Below are 6,123 nucleotides of genomic sequence, written 5' to 3'. Positions count from 1 at the left end.
CCTAAGTCTCCACCCTAGCTCAGTCCCGGTGAGAGGGCAACTAACTGTGTGTTGTGGTGGATTGTGGTGATTTTACTAGCCAAGATCTCCTCCGTATCCGAGATGAATACTGCACCCCGAATGAGGTGCAGTACGCTGTGGCGCCTGAAGCCGCAGGAGTGCCACAGTACAACTCCATGGCCAATAACTCATCAAGAAAAGTCAGAGGCTTGTTGAAATAATTAATTTTGACCAGACTGTCTCTGAGGTTATTAGGTTTTAGGTACGTGATATTGGGTCTCTCATTAAGATATTTTGCCAGGATTGGATCTGCAGATCAATATCTCTCCAGATGTTTCCACAATATGGCCAATTTTAGATGGCATTGGGTAATAAACCTAACCTGTTGGATCTGGGTAGTTGGATTAGAAGAATGTAGAAGCTCGAGTCTTGATGGCCCTACTATATGCAAATTTAACAGATCTGCAATAATACCCGCTGTCATAAAATCTCTCCATTAAATTGTGAGCTTGATGTTCTCATCCTAACAAGTGTGTAGAAGACATAAAAATTTGCCCATGGGAATGGATCTGATCTTTGCTGGGGGATGTGAAGAGAAAGCATGGAGTAATGCATTGACTGATGTATTTCTCGGGAACAGATCAGTATGCAGGTAACTGGATAAGTCCTGTTTAATGATAACATCTAAAAATTCAATAAATTTCTTGTCCCCATGATACAGGAGATATACATGGTGGGCCATAAGTGTGGATACACCCTGATAAAATGGAAGTGGTTGTGGATATCACCTTACCGTTTGTGGCATATTAGTACATGGTAGGGGCAGTGGCTGGGTGACACTCATGGTGGCCATCTGCAAAGCCGCCATTTTTTATTCAATTTTACTTTTTTTTTATCAGGGTGTATCCATACTTATGGCCCACCCTGCATATTGGAATTGTTGTTTGATCAATCATGAATGAATTAAGTGCCTTTTCAAAATCCTGCCAAATCAGGAAAATATCATCAATGTATTGTGTCCATTGGTGAATGCTGATCAGACCGTTAGAGGTCCCTCTCTCACAGCAGCAAGAATAAGTTTGCGTATGAAGGCATAAAAGATGCCCTCATAGCAGTGCCCTGGAGATATAAGTAAAAGGACCCCTTAAATATGAAAAAATTATGTCATAAGGTAAACTATATGAGTTGCAAAATCACATTACTCATATCCTGAGAAAGGGTGGTTGTTTGTAAAAAAAATTGTAGTACCTAAATGCTGTCCATGGGCCATATATTGGTATATAATGACTCAACATCACATGTTACTAGTAATGAATCATCATCATTATGCAATCCCTCAATTTTCCTCAAGAGGTCACCAGTGTCCCTCGTGTATGAAGGCAGCACTCCACTAGAGGTTGAAGTTCAGCGTATGAATTTGTTGACCTTGTCCAAATAATTATTTCTGCCAGACATTATGGGCCTTCCCGATGGTGTATAAATATTTTTGTGAATTTTAGGTAACAGATATAATCTAGGAATCATGGGTTCACCAACCTGTCGTATGAGAAATAACTCCTTGGAAATTATGTCATTGTTTTTAGCTGATTTAAGGATGGTATTGTGTTCTGTGTGAAATTTATTAATAGGATGAAATATTAGTTTCCTGTAGCATGTATGATCTGCAAGCTGGGGAAATACCTCAGCCTCATAGCTTTTGGCCAGATTACTACATTCCTACCCTTGATGACTACATCAGGTGTATTTTGAAGTATTTAAGACATGACCTTTCATCACAATTCAGTCTGTCATGACCCAAATGAGAGGGTATTTTTCAAAATCTGGACTGATCATTTTTACAAAAAGATCCAAATTAGGGTAGGCTAACAAGGGTGGGATTTTTTTAGACATCGGTCTAATTGATTTGGGGACCTTACCACCCTCAGCGGTGTTGCGTTTGTATGCGACTTTGTCCAACATGCTCTGCCTCTGTGAGAAATAATGTGAGAGAGAAGATTCATCATGAAAGTATTTCTGAACATTAGTGACTTAGTAAAAATCTGGAGGTTTTTAATGGACGTGAATGTATTGAATCTGACAACAGGTCAGAAAGTGAGATCCCTATTAAGGACGGAAACATCGATATCTGATAGGTTGTGGGAACTCAAATTAATTATCTTCAGGTTGGTTTTCTTTCGTTCCAGAGAATATGCATAATTCTGTTTGGGGGAAAGCATGATTCAGTCTATTTGATGGGTGTCTCAGCTCATGCTTACGTTTGGGGGTGGTAACCACCACTCTGGATGTGATGCGGGCGGGGACTGATCACGTCAGGGGGCTACTCGAGACGCTCGTATCCGGGCGTTTGCTGTTGCTCGAGTGGCACCCGGACACGGGCTCGTGCAGCCATCTGTCGCCCACAAGTGAAAAAGAGGGTTATTTATAGGGGAGATTTTGTCAGTGACACCATCCGTGGGTTGTGGTGATTGTTGGTGCCCAGGGCTGATGGAGCGGGGCAGGAGGATGGTATCCCCTCCACGGATAGGGTAGGTGTTGTGCCAGGGCCCAGGTTGGGTGGAGAACTGGGACGCAATTTGCAGGGCTGGACCGGATGATTCCATTGTACTCACTGTTTTGAATGAAATCACACAGTCCAGATAGTAAACCAAGTGCCGGAAACTGGTAGCCTCCGGAGGGATGTGTTCAGGTCCTGCAAACTGGTGGACAGGACAAGGGCCCTTCCTCCTGACTCTTGTGTTATTGTTTTGTGTGTTGACTAGTCCACATGAAACGGGGTAAGTCCGCTCCCGGTGACTATTCGTGTGAGCTGTGGCCCGCGAGAGCTGACCCTTGGGATTTTGCAGGCGCATTATCACCCATGTTGGGCTTCCGTCTCGCTCTATCTGGGCTGCTAGTGGGACAAGATGTGGAATCTTGCCCCCTGCTGGTTAATTGGAAAGGTGCTTGCAGCTGTCCTCATCCTAGGGTCCAGGTACCCCAACTGTGCACGGCCTCCAGACCGGATTCCCACTGTCGGCACCGGCGGGCCACAACCCTGCACCGGTCCACTTAAGGTCTCCCACGACCAGATCTCCATCGCCTGTGGCCCTGCTCTGCCGTCTGCCGTCTGCCACCTAGTCAGCTCAGGTAGTCCGGTAGTCCGGAAGCTACACTGAGCTAAGTGACTACCACTTCACTCCTCTCACTTCCACCGTCTCAGCTTATCTGACTTGTTCCCTCCCCTTAACACCTCAGGACCCCTAGGTGGGCGTCACCATCTCCCTAACCCCGCCCACTGGTATGTCCCTATTGTCCTGGGGGGGTGACTAGGCTTTCGTGGCTGGTGTTTGTACCTGTATGGGGATGTGTTGGAAGGCCAAGGAGGAGGAAATCCTGCATCTGGAAGATGGATGCAGTATCCTGTGACAACCTGATTTTGTCAGGGCGTCACAGATGCATAGGATGAAATATCTGTAGTATCCATGACCTTCAAGCTCTCAGAATGCCTTGGCCTCATACATAGGTTTTGGCCAGATTACCACAATTCTAATGGCTCTAATAATTTTATTTTGTATTATTTTTTATATGTACCTATTGTGGTTTTGCACTTCCTTAGATGTATCTATTGTATTACACGCAACCCAAGTAAGGCATACACTTGGCTAACACACCATCTTCCATGGGTATGGACCTGCTTTGTCCTGCTGATCCTCCCCCTTTTTTTGTCACTTTGGTGACTCCTTGCATTGTTTAGCTCTGATTGGCTGAGATTCACCAAAAACCATAAGTTGTTCAAGTGCTGCTAGGCAAAAATTATATAACTGAGCATGAGGTTATTAGTTTAACATTCTAACCAGACTGTATGAAGTCTTCGGCAAATGTCTCAATGGGTCCCGAACTTTAAGTCTTAAAGGTGCGGCGTAATGCACAAACTACCGCCGCAGCGACAGTGCACTAGCATGGCAGAAGACCTGGTCCAAGCTAAGTCCCCGAGACTCCAGGCCCCACAGACACAAAACCACCCCAACAATGGCCGCCACATAGCACCAACACCCTGTGAATGGAGCTGGGTTCTGCCTCTTTTGCTTTAAAGGGGTGGTTCACCCATATTTTTTATTTTCTAGATCGATATTATGTTGAGAAAGAATGTTTCTCTCAAATACCTTCTGTTGGCAATAGTGCCTGTGAGAGGCTATTGTGGACCGCTGTTCCCCATGCCTGACCCCCAAGCTCGGTGATCTGGTGATGTCACGTCAAGTTCCTGTTAACCTGACATCACCGCGGCCGGCCACAGTCTTCCTGACTCACTGAGCTGTGGGCGGTGTTTCACCGCTCTTCACAGCCCATCAGCTCCCTCCTTCCTCACAGCAGAGCACCTCAAGCAGGAGACACACTGGGCTGCGACGAGCGGTGAAACACCACCCACAGCCCAGTGACTCAGGAAGACTGGGGCCGGCCGCGGTGATGTGACGTGATCCGGAACTTGACGTGACATCACCGGATCCTAGAGGTCATGGAACCCGGGGGTCAGGCATGGGGAACAGTGGTCCGCAATAGCGCTTCTCACAGGCACTATTGCCAACATAAGGTATTTGAGACAAACATTTCTCCCTACTAGCTCTTTTAATTGTTTGATGGTTTTTACTATGTACAGCAATAATTTAGTTAAATGAACAGTCTCCTATGAAAGCCCAGTTAGGCTTCATAGGAATACAAAGATAGCAACCACAGGGATCTTTAGGAGGTCCAGATCTTGGTAATGTATCCGATTGTAACCCCTTCCAAGATCAAAACAAGTAAATGTTACTGTCAGATCTTAAATACAGAAGCAAACGTAGCTAGCTCCAATTTCTGCTGTTAGTGGCAGGTCAAGGCTGTAAAACACAGCTGTCACCCATCTTGTCTGGTGTGGTCTCAGCTCCCGAACCATTTCCATATGCACACCTGACATATACAAAACACCTATGGTGGATGCCGAGAAGGAATTAAAATATTTATTATCCCTTAAGATGAACGCTTTAAAAAAAAGGCAAAAAAACCATCAAAATTGCTGTTTTTTATTATGTAGCCAACTTGTCACTTCGGTTATTATTTTGGTATTAGGATTTAGAGTCATATAATTCTTGTAATTAAGGTCCCATTATTAATTATATTGTTATCTTCTTAGAAAACTTTTTTAAAAAATTCTAAAAAAGATACCACAAACTCACGCTGTGAACAGGATTTGAACCTGTGCGGGGAAACCCCATTGGATTTCGAGTCCAACGCCTTAACCACTCGGCCACCACAGCTTTGTGTGTGTGACACTTTCCACCTCTAAAGTCACTCATAGGTCACTGCGTGGAAAACACTCATGGAACCCGTAGAAGTGTAATTTTTTTAGCCATAAATTTGTTTTTGGGTTTTTTGATATCGCTTGTGAATATTTTGCTATTGATTGATATCACCACCATGGTGAATTATTTTTTTTATTTTTATTTATTTATTTTTTTAAAAAAAAAATCTCTTTGAAATCCAGCAAAACCCAAATTGTTGAAATTTTTTTGGGTTTTGGCCATAGCAAATCGCAGAAAATTCAGATTTTGCCCAATCTGAAATGGTAAATTTCAAGGCTAATTTGATGTGCTTCAAATCAATTCACTCACTTAGTGCCAATGAGGTTTCCCCCAAAAACATGGTACCCCCAATACTGAGGATTTTATCACTTCCTATACACTTAGGGGCCGCTTCATCAAGATTGGCGTAGCGACCGCAATTTAAGTACACCCCTCGTAATACATGTGTCCTCTCTTTTGAGTGGCGGGTGCTTCTGTCCAGTCTGAGATTAGAGTAGCATTTCTGGCATGCAAAACTTGATAGGTGGGCGTGATCATGCGTCTACAAGCTCCTCCCTATGTAGGCGGAGCTAATTTAAACAGGCATGAAAATTTCAAAAATCGCCAGATGTTTGGATGATCTCCATTGTGCAGAAAAAAGCTAATTAAAAAATTAAAATTAAGCCCTGGCAGTTGAAAGCACACAGGCTCATGATATCCTCGCCTCAGATGGGGGCTTCTATTACTAATATCACCGTGCCTGGGGGAAATCAAGATTTCCTACAAGACCTATGTTTCAAATAATACTTCTATATAACTTTTAATAATA

At 43.9% G+C, this 6,123-nt stretch overlaps 1 non-coding gene across 1 annotated transcript; it reads right to left on the bottom strand.

Annotated features, from left to right (window-relative positions):
- Nucleotides 1-5,188: 5,188 nt before the first annotated feature.
- TRNAS-CGA (transfer RNA serine (anticodon CGA)) lies at nucleotides 5,189-5,270 on the bottom strand. The gene has a single exon. It is a non-coding gene; the product is annotated as a tRNA-Ser (tRNA).
- Between the last annotated feature and the right edge of the window lie 853 nt (nucleotides 5,271-6,123).

Source organism: Anomaloglossus baeobatrachus, chromosome 4 (assembly GCF_048569485.1).
Source record: "Anomaloglossus baeobatrachus isolate aAnoBae1 chromosome 4, aAnoBae1.hap1, whole genome shotgun sequence".
Lineage (NCBI taxonomy): Eukaryota > Metazoa > Chordata > Amphibia > Anura > Aromobatidae > Anomaloglossus > Anomaloglossus baeobatrachus.
Note: the sequence above shows the minus strand (reverse complement) of the source record. Positions and strands in the feature narration are given on the sequence as shown.